At 39.8% G+C, this 14,264-nt stretch overlaps 1 long non-coding RNA gene across 2 annotated transcripts; it reads left to right on the top strand.

Annotated features, from left to right (window-relative positions):
* Nucleotides 1-308: 308 nt before the first annotated feature.
* On the top strand, nucleotides 309-14,187 carry LOC146492940 (uncharacterized). 2 transcript variants are annotated; one of them, XR_014871907.1, is made up of 3 exons: nucleotides 309-5,512; nucleotides 5,681-13,136; nucleotides 13,231-14,187. It is a non-coding gene; the product is annotated as an uncharacterized LOC146492940 (long non-coding RNA). The 2 variants fall into 2 exon arrangements; XR_014871906.1 differs by having other exon boundaries at nucleotides 5,681-13,336; nucleotides 13,432-14,187.
* The last annotated feature ends 77 nt before the right edge of the window (nucleotides 14,188-14,264 follow it).

The raw sequence follows: 14,264 nt of genomic DNA, 5'->3' as shown, positions 1-14,264 counted from the left end.
AGTGTACTCTTTGGCAGGGTGCACACAACTTTGGGTTTCTCGTGTTTCTGAAGCTGTGCAGGTTCCGGAGACAGACTGTCCTTCTCCTGTTTCAGGGTCAGGATTTCGCTGTCCCTCTGCTGAAGCTGCTGTTTCAGACGGTTCATGTCAAGGTCAAAGTTGTTGGTCTGACCTGAACAAGTCTGATCCCCTTTTTCTTTGGTGGCGCTGCTCATTTCCACTTTGCGTGACACTGATTCATCAGTGAGTTCTCCAGCTTGGATCTCATACTGGTCCAGCTTGGCACGCATCAGTGAAATTTGGGCCCCGCCCACAACAACGTTCCCTATTGGCTGATTGAAAATAGGTAACGCCCACAAAGAACAGGCTGTAAGAGTTTCTGACGTCATGGCTCGATTCTCTTGCCGTTCATGTTTGAAACGGGACTTAATTTGCTTAAGCATTTTGGTCACTTCATTGAAAAAAGAAAAAACAGTCTAATAAATTTTACTTAGGTACTGAAAACTTACTGTTCCCTTTTGAGAGTATCTTCTTTAGGTGTTAGTTTCTAGTTAATTTAATAACAGACATCCAGTTCACTTTATTTGTTCCCTTCTTCCCTTATGTCAGACTTACATTTCAGTTCCTTAAAAATATAATCCCTTAATGTACGAGGTATTCGTGACAGTACCAAAAGAAAGTCCATTTTCATTTTCTGTAGATGGAAAAATGCTGATTATTGACTGATAATGACTGATATTTGCATCATCTGTGCTGTGTGGTATTGGACGATGAGCAAACATCCTCCTGATTTTGTGATACAGCCTATGTACGCTTTAATCACAGCTGCCTGTGTTATTGCAGTTTACGTCCTCGGTCTAATACTTAAAGTTATTTATTATAAAGTCTTCCATCCAAATCCTGACAAAGATGAGCTGAAAGGGGCCAGCACAGAGCAGCAACCTAAAGATGGGATGGGATTTCGTATGTTTGCAGTTGCAGAAAACATCCCAGTTTACCTTCAGTTAACCAAATATCCATATAAGGTTCAAAACAGGGTCTTAAAATGTTCTTTCTTTGCTCCCATGTATGTTAAGACAACAATGTTATTGAGTAATTTAATGTTATTCCTTGTGCTGTTTCTTTTGTTATCTGCATGTTATGTTCACTTGAACCTGTTAATTTTATTGGTTTGTGTAGTTACACATTGTGGTCACGGGGGGAGCAGTGCTTAAGGCTTTACCTGCAGTTTCCCCCCAAAAAACTTGCAAGAAATGCATCTTGGGACTTCCTGTTTACTTTTATTTGTGGATGTGGAACGGGATTGTTGTAAAGAAGTTAAATTGTTGGTAAGGAATTGTTAAATATGCACATAACTCGTTGAAACATATTGGTGTAATTGTAGTGCAGTGGTAAAACATCAGTATTTTAACAAGATGATGTGTTTCTGAAATGGATGATGCAAAGGACCTGTATGTGTATGAGCGGCTATTTTCTGCATGCAAGGGATAAGTTGTGAGCTGTGTGCTGCAGTATTCCAAGTGAGCTGAGATTGCTGTGGAATGTCAGTGTTTATAGAAAATGTATGTAACACTTCCACCTTTTTTTTTTCTTTTTTTTTTAAAGGAGCCTTGTGTGATTTAGCTCTTTGTATTTTGTTCTGCACAGACAGAGGCCGCTGCCGTATTTTTGTGTTTTGTATTTTATTTCATTTCCTTTCTTCCTCATATTGCACATCTTTTTTTAAAATTGTTTATTCTGTTACTTTGCCACGTTGCCTCTCATGTTGTCAGTGTTCAGTACAAGTCCATATGGCTGCTGTTTGACAAAAGTAAAGGTCAAAGGACATTTTTGTTTATTGACAATAAAAACTGCACATTAAGAACCCCAGTATTTGTGTCCTGTGTGGCTAACCATTTTCCAGGCTACACTCATCTTAATGTGGAGATGAATTTGAATATGCACTTTCTGCTGTGCATTAAATCATTTCACTGTGTGTCAAACCATTTCAACATATCAGTCATTAAATTAAAGGGGAAATGAGGTGGAAAACAAGAGGCTTTAATGGTCAAATCTGTAGCATGCATATATGAAATAATTGTTGTTTACAAGTGAAAAGATCCTTTTTCAAAAGCTATTTCACTGGATCATCTTTTCTAAAGGATGTAACAGGTTACATTAAGATAAAATGATTGTCAGCAGTGATTGAGTCTGCCATCCCACCTACCAGACATGTAATCAGCCTCACTGTGTTTAGTTAAACTATCTAAGTTGATGCTACTACTTTAAGCAGCATTAGAAATTGATCTTTTTGGCCAGAGTTGATGAAAATGAGCATCAATTATTTCATATGGATTAATATTGCATTACAAAAACCAAACCCTGTTCTGCAACAATTCTAAACAATAGTAATAACCCATACTAAACGATAACCGTTTTATTACAGGCACTTGCATTAAGTATAAAACACAAACAACAATCCTAAACGTTTTCTGATCAGGTGCTTTTCTGAGTCGGGGCATTTGAACATTTCCACTAAACTTTAAACTTGTGAAAATGAGTGTGATTGTATTTATGAGGTTTCTACACAACACTAACTTTTAAATCATGTGTATTATGTTTTTGTTGTTCTTTCTATTGTGTTTAAACTATTTGACTGTAATCTCTGACTTGAATCCTTTTGACAAAAGATGATAGTTGCAAATTCAGCTAACATGTTGATTATTCACAGAGATGAATGTTTTAGAAACAAAGGCATTTCTCTGTATTTAGCTGCCAAATCTAGTGCTACTTTCACTCATCCATTATCATTTGTTCAAATGTTTAGAGAGTGAAGGGGAAGGATTACACGATGGTGTCCTGCTGCCATTTCTTATGGGCTCATGACGACTCACTCAGGTTTACAGCTAGATGTGGTACAGCTATGACTACTTTGACATGAAGCCAGAAGTGAATTTATGATGTTCAATAAATTAATTGCCTCCCACCCAACACCTGAAAATCAGCTTATTTCTTTTATAACTTCAGCTATGTCTGTATCTTTAAACTGTATCTTTATATATATGTCAAATTTCTCTCTCCCCCCTGCGGGCAGTCTTTATCCTTCAAGCTCAGGTCCTCTACCAGAGGCTGGGAGCTTGAGAGTCCTGCTCAGTGTCTTTGCTGTTCCTAGGACTGTGCTCAGAGATCTTTGATGTTGTTCCTGGGATCTGCTGGAGCCACTTATGAAGCTTGGGGGTCACTGCACCCAGCACTCCGATTACCACTGGGACCACTGTTACCCTCCAGATCCTCTGGTTGGCAAGCTTGTCAGATATTGACTATTTACGGACTCCATGTCGACTTTATACCCTCTCTCGATCCACTCACTGGTGAGTCATTTGCTCTGTTTCTCATCTCTTCTCGTCTCACTGCCCTCGCTCTTTCGCCTCCATGCTGCCCTGCTTCATCTTCGCCCGCTTCATCTGCACTTGGCTGGTTTTATTCTTCTTCGTTAGCGATTCAAGACGAACTTTATGGAAAGTCGTTGTGGAGAATGGCTTTATCGAGCCGCTTGTCATTGCTGTGATTCCTTACGTTATATACTGATTTGGTGAGTAAATGTTTACTGTTATTCAAACTGTTTTGTGTCTTCTCTCAGTTTAGCACCAGATTCATGATCATGCTAGCTAGCTAGTGTTAGCCTAGCATTGCTGCTGCCTCTCGGCTCTTGTTATTTAAAATTAACTCCTTTAAAAAAGTGAAATTTTCTTTGGATTGTTTGAAATAGAAAAGTGAGCAGCTATTATATAAGAGCCCGGAAGAAACCTTTTCGGAAGGTGCAGCCGTTAAGGTTGGGGGCTTGTTTTTAGTCCATATAAAACTTTCTAACATTAAGTTTTTATTTTTAACACCTGTATTTATTTTAATTCTTTGTGGCAGCTTTTGAACATCTGTGCAGTGGCGGTCCTAGCCTGTTTGGCGCCTTGGGCGAACACTCCCTCTGGCGCCCATCTTCCATTGGTTTTAATTTTTCACTCCAGTATGAACACCCATCCCCCAACTCGAGGATCACCACAATATAGCATAATAAACTTACACCTTAAGTTAGTTCACAGATTCGACACAACATTACAACATTATGAATGAAATGTGCTCTATTTGGAAGCAGCCGGCCCCCCCTCTCCTTTCGACAGGTTGTGTGTGAGACTTTAATTCGTCAAACTGTAAATTATAAATTTTAAATTGTTATTGATCCCTTTACCCCTAGTCCTAAAGTGCATATTCATTTTCTTACTCTTCTTAAATTTATTGTTTGTTTACTTTCACTGCTGTAACCTGACCCTCGTCATCTCGTCTCTCTACTGTACTGTATATAGCGGAGATGACAATAAAGTTTACTTCGACTTCAGCGCAGCAGCAAGCAGGCGCACCGAGGGCTCTCACGCTCACTTATCGCGTACAGAATTTAGAAAAACCATCGGTGCAAATTATAAGTCTGTAGTATAGTGTCTGGTGTTTTCGTGTTTGTTGGTTTGTTTTTATTTTATTTTATTTTGCGAGTTGGTTATTAGATGCTGCTCCAGCCAGCCAGAGAATCCCCCGCCGCCCTGCCCTCTCCTCCCTGTGCTGCAAGCAGCAGGCGCACCTCGCAAACGGAGGGCGCTCTTACTCCCAGCAAATGGGCAATAGAAAATCGATCAGTGCCTATGCCATTCCCAGTATGCGCTGGCATGATGTCGGGGCAGCATGAGTACAAGCAAAAAATAATTTTTGCTGATGCCCGTGATGCCGCCCTGGTCCCATGTCGCCCATATCAAAAACCGCTACTGCATCTGTGGCATCTATTAATGTCAAATCTAGCGTTTAGCCATAAGCAAACTACTTTTACATTTAACAAACATATCTGTGTAATTACATTTTAAACAATAAGAAGAAGAACAACAGTATTTTGTTTTGTGTTTAGACACATTTATTGTTGTGAAAGTCCAAAGCCATAAACCAGATTTGTGGCTTGTTAAATGGTTAAAGTCTATGTTGGCTTTATAGTTTCTTCTATATTCTAAATAATGAAGTTAAATCCCACAGTTGAATCATCAGAAACATGTTGGGGTTGCCTGTGTCACATATAAACACTGCCATATGTTATATCTGGTAATAGTGCTTATTAGAATCTTTATGTATTGAAAGTTAGCTTTTAACAAGCGTGCAATGATTACATTTAAGTTAGGTGGTCTTTTCTTTAAACACATCTCTTTAGGCCTAAACTAACAGTGTTAATGCCACACATTCAGACACAGTAATAGATGTTTTTAGTACTATATGTACTAGTCTGATTTGGTTGTATGAGGTCTACATTGACCTTCTGTGTTGTAAGTTATAACTGCTGCACAGCTATTAAGGATCAAATCAGTTTCTAAATAATTTTCTGTTTTTTCTCCCTCTGCTTGCTTCTTACTGTCTTTGAGGCTCGGGACCAGCACTCCCCAGGTTACATCAAACCCTTACAAGTCTGTAAGAAGAAGCAGTTGGACAGAAAGTCATCAACTGAGTGGTAACTATTTTGGTTTTCCAATATATTAATAATTGTCAGTGACATTTATGTTAATCAGGCTGAGCTTTAATTATACTTTAGATCAACCTGTTTTACTTATTGTTTCATTTGTGCTTTGGTTTGGGGAAGTTGTTTCTTTATTGATCTTTTCCTGTCTTCTGTTATTAGACTTGAGACATGACTGCTCTATGCTGTTGCTGATGACTCCAGTTAATCCTGAGAGACATGTTGTGTAAGTGAATACAAACAAATACAGTTTAGTTTGCACAAACTTAGTTTGTGGGATATGATCAGTCCACACTGTCCACACAGTATATAGTCTGCAAGTTTTTGAACAGTGAAATTTGTTTTGTGCCTGAATCATTCTGCAGATCATCAGAATGAAAGTTATTGGCTGTGTTTTCTCAGCCATTTTTAAAAAATATGCTTTCATGACATGAATGTGTTTCGGTTGGTGGTCAGGGCTGTCCAGACTGACAAGTGGGACATTACTGGGCTTAAGCCCAGGCTGTTGTTTCAGAAGCCCGGGGTTTTTTGGAGTGTAATTTGTCTCATAGTTAGATGTCTGATTGACAACTGTATAAAACAAAAACTATACAATATTCGAAGCACATAGCGCACAGTCGTAAATTCCCCCTAATTTTGGTATGATCCGAGCTCGGGCACTAGGCGACTGAGCACTTACGCATGTGAGCGAGGGGGGAGAAGCTGCTGCCTGCGAGTTTGCTGCAGACGGAGGAGAACTTAAGTTTGACCAGGTATGTCTCTACCAGCTTTGCACATCTAGAGACTGAAATCCTTGCCCATTCTTCTTTGCAAAACAGATCTGGAGATCTGGACTTTGACTGGGCCATTCTAACACTTGGATAGGTTTTGTTTTAAACCATTCCATTGTTGCCCTGGCTTTATGTTTAGGGTCGTTGTATTGCTTGAAGGTGAACCTCCACCCCAGTCTCAAGTCTTTTGCAGACTCCGAGAGGTTTTCTTCCAAGATTGCCCTGTATTTGGCTCCATCCATCTTCCCATCAACTCTGACCAGCTTCCCTGTCTCTGCTGAAGAGAAGCACCCCCAGAGCATGATGCTGCCACCACCATATCTGACAGTGGGGATGGTGTGTTCAGAGTGATGTGCAGTGTTAGTTTTCCGCCACCCTTAGCATTTTGGCCACAAAGTTCCATTTCGGTCTCATCTGACCAGAGCACCTTCTTCCACATGTTTGCTGTGTCCCCCACATGGCTTGTGTCAAACTGCAAACGGGACTTCTTATGGTTTTCTGTTAACAATGGCTTTCTTCTTGCCACTCTTCCATAAAGGCAAACTTTGTGCAGTGCACGACTAATAGTTGTCCTATGGACAGATTCCCCCACCTGAGCTGTAGATCTCTGCAGCTCGTCCAGAGTCACCATGGGCCTCTTGGCTGCATTTCTGATCAGCGCTCTCCTTGTTCGGCCTGTGAGTTTAGGTGGACGGCCTTGTCTTGGTAGGTTTACAGTTGTGCCATACTCCTTCCATTTCTGAATGATTGCTTGAACAGTGCTCTGTGGGATGTTCAAGGCTTGGGAAATCTTTTTGTAGCCTAAGCCTGCTTTAAATTTCTCAATAACTTTATCCCTGACCTGTCTGGTGTGTTCTTTGGACTTCATGGTGTTGTTGCTCCCAATATTCTCTTAGACAACCTCTGAGGCCGTCACAGAGCAGCTGTATTTGTACTGACATTAGATTACACACAGGTGCACTCTATTTAGTCATTAGCACTCATCAGGCATGTCTATGGGCAACTGACTGCACTCAGACCAAAGCGGGCTGAATAATTACGCACACCCCACTTTTCAGTTATTTATTTGTAAAAAATGTTTGGAATCATGTATGATTTTCGTTCCACTTCTCACGTGTACACCACTTTGTGTTGGTCTTTCATGTGGAATTCCAATAAAACTGATTCATGTTTGTGGCTGTAATGTGACAAAATGTGGGAAAGTTCAAGGGGGCCGAATACTTTTGCAAGCCACTGTATGTGTTGTACTAGAAATGTCAAGGATGATAAAACATAATGTGATTTTTTTTTTTTTTTTTTTTTTTTTTTTGTGTGTTTGTTTTTTTTTACAGACCCTCATTAAATGTTGTTAGTACATTTGAAAAGGGTCTAATTATTGGCCCCGTGAAGCACAGGAAGCAACTAAAAATATTTCTTAAATCAGGTTAAGAAGTTCAACACATTAAAACCTGAAAGACTTACTAAGATAATTTATTGAAGTAAAAAAATAAAAATGAAATAGAAAAAAAATTTACAGTATAACTGCATGGATATTTGCCATCCCTTATAGTGTGTGTGTGTGTGTGTGAGTGTTCCAAAATGATTAACCAGGATCAAACCATGAAAGAGTGGTTCGGGGAGCAGGAGGCATCATTTTCACACTTGGATCATCAAGTCCATACTTTGACCCCTTTGAGAATCTTTGGGATGTGCTTCATCAGTGCAAGATCTTGGTGAGAAATTAACCTGACTGTGGATAGACTGAAGTGGAGCCAAAGCAAATGCATGGTGCCATCAAAGCTGGAGGAGATCCAAATTTCCCTTTCTCCCTTGTCCCCCACAGTTTAAACACAAGGTGGCAGTGTTGCACTGATAGAAAACAAACCAACAGCAGAAGCGCCCCAGCTTAGATTCTACTTTACTCAAATATTTCTATTTCCTTAACAGTATTCTGCAGGAAATGTTGTACTTTTGTACCTCCCTTGGTTTTATTTGGTAGCATTCGTCTTTTTGATTCAAATTAAACCTTAAGATGTGTTAAAGTACTGATTTTAAAGCTCCATAGAGGGCTTCAGATTTGCTGCAGAGCCTGCAACAAACTGTGCAGCTGGTTTGTTTTTAAGAACAGATGCTAAAAGACAGTAAAGAGACACATGTCCTTCCTCCAGTGAACTCCTCCGTTAACCAGTCTCTGTAAAGTGTTTTAGACTCTGCTGGAGGATTTTAAATTGCTGCCATAAATTACTGTCCACGACCTCAATGCAGTGAATTAATGCACCGCATGTTTAATCTACAGTCTGTCAAGCTCCAAAAGACCATTTTATTCTATGACAAGGCTTAATCTGTTTCAGCCACAGGGGTCATTAGCTTATTCCTGGATGTTCGCACAATGACTTTTACTGCAAACGGGCTGAAAGCGAAATTGCAAATGAGCCATGATGTTGTCAGAAGGAGCTGAGCACACGTGAAGGGTGAAGCAGTGAATGAAGATGTGTCCTCACACAGTGTTGTTCCTGCACTCTTTTTCTGTCCCAATCAGAGCTTTTTCTGCACTTCACTGATCCTCTTCGTGCAGTCATGACTGTGCATTTAAAGTACCAAGAGCACAGTGATGGAAAGTAACTAAAAAGATTTCATTAAGTAGTGAATTTCCTCATTTTTTTTCTTGCATTTGAGTGTAATTTCATTTGTTTGATTACTAATATTTACATGGAAGGTAACTGCTAGTTCTTACTGCACTGCATTAATCAGACATCCATGCGCTTAACAGCTTATCCACTTCAGGGTTGAGGGGACAATAGGAGCAGAGTACTCCTAGGACAGTCTATGGACAGTTGGCAGTCTATCACTGGGCCAAAAAAAAGCAATAAGCGGATAATTTTATAATTATTAAAGATCGAGGAAGGATATGAAATAGTGAAGAATGTAAACATCTTGTAAGGTATATCCTTCCCTTTCATTTTAACACATGTTTAAAAACACTTAAGTGGAACATTTAAATAACACTTTGGCTCTTCTTGATGAGCAATTGATTGAATGATTGTATGGTAAAGACCCCATATGATTGGAAAGAAACCCAGCAATCAGATCAAATCATAATCAAATCAAAATGTATTTATTTATATAGCACATTTAAAAACAATAGTTTCGATCAAAGTGCTTCACAAGTTAGGAAATAAATAAAATAAGACAAGTGATGTCCCCCTTTGAGCAAGCACTTGGCAACAGTGGGAAGAAAAAATTCCCTTTTAACAGGAAGTAACCTCCAGTTCTGGGAGGGGGCAGCTATTTGAACTTGCTGGGGATTTATATCTTTGTCTTTCTCCTTTATTGACGGGGAAAGACGAGAAAATACCAGAAGAGGGAAATGTCGAGATTGGGCAGAAAATGAAGCAAAACTGCAGTTCCTCTGGTGGCCAGCAGGGGCTGACTCCAGAGGCAAGTCAGTCCCTATTGACTCACATGTTAAAATGTCCAAGTTAGAGCAGCAGAAATAAACTCAAGCTCACTGCTCATTGTCCCCTTCATATCTACTGTATGAGTGTTGGTTTCCTTTATAACTCTTCCTGTTGTAGTGGTGAGGCTTAGAATTATGGGTGTGTCAATGTAGTGCTCAAGTTTGCTTTATTTGGCATTCTAGTCATCTTAAAAGACAAAGAGATGAAATTATGTGTCTCACAGCCCAGGTAAGTGCAAAATTGAAAACCACCACCAAACAAGACAGAACAATCCATTAAAGAAACAGTTCAAGGTCATAAAGTGTAACCAGTACCTGATTTAAATAGTAATAAAATCGAGACATAAAATAATAAAATTAAAAAATAGACATAAAATTCTATCGATTTTTTTGGGGTCTTTTGGAGCTTTTTTAATGGAATTATCTGAGAAATATTTTGCTTGCTGTGCTGTTAATTCTGCCAACGGCTTCTCCTCAAAGCCTCTCTTTATGACGCAGAGGTCTTTATTAGCAGGTGTCTGCTGCAGCCGTACAGTTCATGGATGCAGCATGCTAACCAAGCCAGTATAAAGGACGGCCATGGATACTGTTATGCCACCCATTGGTTAATGAGCTCAGCCACGAGTTTTCACCATCGGATGATCTGATATCCTCGTGTTGGTGTTGTTCCCAGATCATCATGAAAATGTTGTTCCAGGTTCAACATTGCAAGTGACCAATCACATTATTGTGACGTTATTCTTTTGCGCACCAACCCATTCGTGCATTTATGAAATTCCAATGTTGCAAGGACAATATCAATTCTGCTTAGCGTTTATTAAAGGGTTAGGTTTAGGGTCAGGGTTAGGGTCCGTTGATCGGCGGACAAAGGCGGTTTCTCGCAGCTTAAGTACAGTTTTTTGTTTTACGCCGGTTTTTCCCGAAGTCGCAAAAGTATGACATCACAACATTCTGATTGGTCACTTGCAATGTTGATCCTAGAACAACCTTTAGTATGATGATCTGGGAACAACACCAACACGAGGATATCAGATCGTGCTTCACCATCACCGTCCTGGTGTTTTTAACCCACACGCGATGGAATGAAAAGCCAGTAAAAGCCCTGAGAGTTACTGGACAATTCAAGGATTGTTGAAATGTTAAAAAATAAGATTTTTAAAACTGATTCTAAAGCTAACAGGACGCCAGAATCTCTATTTGTATCTTACAGTCAAAGCCATTGGATTAGAGTATTGTTAATCTTACTGCCCCCAACACCATTAAATAAAAGCACCAGTGGGAATGTAACTGAGTACATTTACTCAAGTACTTTACTCCCTTTCAATGGACTTGTACTTTAAGTACTTCCATGCACTGTATATTTTTCTGTACACTGTACTATTTATTTTAAAACTTTGCTTTCCTTTTAGTTTGTAAATTGAATTATTATAGATCGAGCTACAGGGCAATTCAAATTATAACCAGCTGCAACATTAAAGAGATACAGACATCAATAATTATAACCCAGTAATATTATGGACATGATTCACTCATGTGAAATGATACATGAGGTACTTTAGCTACTTTTTAAAAAATTAATTATTTATTTGAATATGCAACCTGGGAACTGTAATGCTACTTAAATATGATCCTAACTTTTACATAGGTGCTAAATACTTTATTTTACTTTGCAAATTAACTAATCGTCATAAGATTGGGTTTAGATTTTTATGTAGCTCCACTTTTCAAGAATAAATCTGCATTAGGAACACCAATTAAAAAAATTATTTAAAAAATACTGGAAATTGCGGGAAGCCAGTGAAGACCTTTTAAAATCTGAGGGCTCTCTTCCTGGAATGAGTTAAATTATGTGCAGCTACATTTTGGTGATTTAAAGATAATTTATTAATAAAGGTCAAATATGGAGATTCAAAGAGAAGTGATTGTGACTGGGAAGCCCCAATTTGATCGTACGTGGGCTGGACCACTTAAAGTCCAACTTCTGTCAGAGTGAAGAAGATAACCACACATTTAATCAATGAGAGATCTTAATATAAGACAAAAGAGTCCAATTTCAACTGTCTGTCTCAGGTTTTCTAAGTGATAAAGAAATGCATCTGTAGTAAATTAAAGTAATCTGTCAGTAAGACTTTTGGGGCTTAAATTCGGATAATTTTGTGTATAAAATGAAAGAAATCTATCATTTAATTACTTTGGTGCATCGTTAATGGGAAAAGTAGGAAAAGCCCCCGAGCCTTATGTTTGACATCCCCGCTGCCCTTTAGCCTTAACCCATGCCTGGTGACGGGTTTTTGTAACGTTTCTTTAAACTACCATAACTCTTGAACAGTTTGTGCAATGTAAAAAAATTCCAACGGATCCTGAAAACAGTGACTCTGCGCTTTTCAGGGATATTAGAGGCATTATGGTAATCCCAAGCACCGCGTCACAGCGGCCCCGGGAAGATGAATGTGGAGAGAGAGCATTTTATCAGACATTTTGGTATTTTTTTTTAATTATTTTATTCTTTCTCTGTTTTTAGCGTTTCATGCCATGTTTTTGTTTTTTAATTCCATATATGACATGTCACCATTAGCAAACATACACTGCCCAGCCCTCTTCCAACCCCTGAAAAAGCAGGGCTTTGAGGGATTGTAGAGCAGAGTGGGTTTATGATCCACTCAGGAAAAATCAAGGTGAGCACAAGTGTCAGCAGTCCAGTGCAGGCCTTCGCCTACAGCTTGGCAGGAACAGTTTTTTGGAGCTCTACCAGGGGGATTGTTTATCAGTCTATTATTCATGTAAGTTCTGAGGGTCTTATTCCGTAAAATCTGTAACATTTTAATTTAGGTTTTTATGTTCTTAATCGCTGATTACACTCTTATAGTATACAGCAAAACAACTTCGAGATGTTGAAAGAAGTAATTGTCCTGAAAAAAAGAGACCAAATCTCATGCTCTCATCTGATTTTTTTTTAATGACAGTTTTACAGCTAAAACAAAATCATTCCAGGCGGCCTGCTTAAGATGATCGGGGTTAGCAGTTTGCTGATGTCACAGAGTGAAGGAGCTGAGGGCTCCTGCTGAGGGCCCCTGCTGGTCACTGGTGGCCAGGAAACTGTTTACATCTTCAGTTGCTAATGAAACAGCTTCAGCTTTCCACCCAAATATGGTCACTTCTGGTTCCAAGAAGCCGACACAGCTGCAGCTGAGATGCACTCCAGAAATACAGCACTGAGGTCAGTGTGGCTAAAGACTGAATATTTTTTCTACCTGTTAATACTGTACTAAACTTTAGAATGCTTCATCCACTGCTGCAAAGATCATGATAAGCCTAATAAAGAGGAAATAATCTGGATTATTTAGAGTAAAGTAGCTGAATGACACACTGGGTTATGCATGAGTCACATGCTGAGAATCTGCGCTGGATGCAGGTAAAGTTAAGAAACTGCTTTCACACTAAACTGACTTTGAGGAAAACCTTCGCCCTTAGCTGTGTTGGTAACGCTGATGCCACATCTACCTCAGATCTGGCTGACAACGTCTCTGCCTGCAGCTGGGGCACAAAGGGGCCCTGCTGAGCGAAGAAGCTGTAATTTCAGAGCCTGCAAATACTTCACAGGAAATGATTGTGGTAAGCCAAGGAAATGACACCAACTCTGCAGCTCTCCTCTGTAACTTATAACGCGAGAGCCGGGCTTTGCTCTCTGCTCCTGTCGTTGGCTGCAGGTACTGCACGCCCCCTCTTTGATGACCTTTCACCCCATTTGCTCGCCCACCACGCAGGCGAACGGCTGACGGTTTGATCGCTCTTCTCCTGCACATTTCCATCTCGGCGGCCCAAACACCTGTTTGCTGTTTCTTAGCTCGCCCAGACGATATCTCATTCGGGATCGTGGAGACGTCTGCCCCGGGGAGCTGATGGAAGTGCAGCTTCAGCTTGCTCATCTCTGCAGCACCTTACATTGTTGTGCAACTGCAGTGAACCAGAGACAGTCATTTATAAGATGTCTGGCTCGCTGCCTCTGGTCACAGAAGCCGCCGCCGCTGCTGCTGCTGCGTCCAGGACTGTGTGTTCTGGCCTGAGTGGATGAATTAGAGCTGCCAAGACCAAAATAACTCATTGATTCACTGAGCTCTCCCTGGGTCTGAAGCATTAACATCACCCAGAAGCTATTTCTCTCACTTGTTTGGAGCCGCAAGTCGTCCAGAGGTACCATTATCCAAGCCCGGCGAAGGCAAAACGACTAAACAAAGAAAGCTGTGGAAGCTAAAAGAGTTCTTACATTTTTTAATTATACGTGATAGACTTTTTAAAAAAATATATGAAAATGTAATTACTTTTTTAAATATAAAAAACACCAATCTGCCAAGAGATTAAAAGCACAGGTGAAGTGAATAATTCATCTTGTGTTACAATTCAAAGGTATGCTACGGAAGAGGATTAGGGCCACTGGAAAAAAAATCAGAGAAAAAAGTCAGAATTCTGAGAGAAAAGTCAGAATTCTGAGAGAAAAGTCAGAATTCTGACTTTTTCATCAAAATTATTTTTTTTCAGAATT

This window comes from Neolamprologus multifasciatus, chromosome 22 (assembly GCF_963576455.1).
Source record: "Neolamprologus multifasciatus chromosome 22, fNeoMul1.2, whole genome shotgun sequence".
Taxonomy (NCBI): domain Eukaryota; kingdom Metazoa; phylum Chordata; class Actinopteri; order Cichliformes; family Cichlidae; genus Neolamprologus; species Neolamprologus multifasciatus.
The sequence above is the reverse complement of the archived record's forward strand: the minus strand, read 5'-3'. Positions and strand labels throughout refer to the sequence as shown.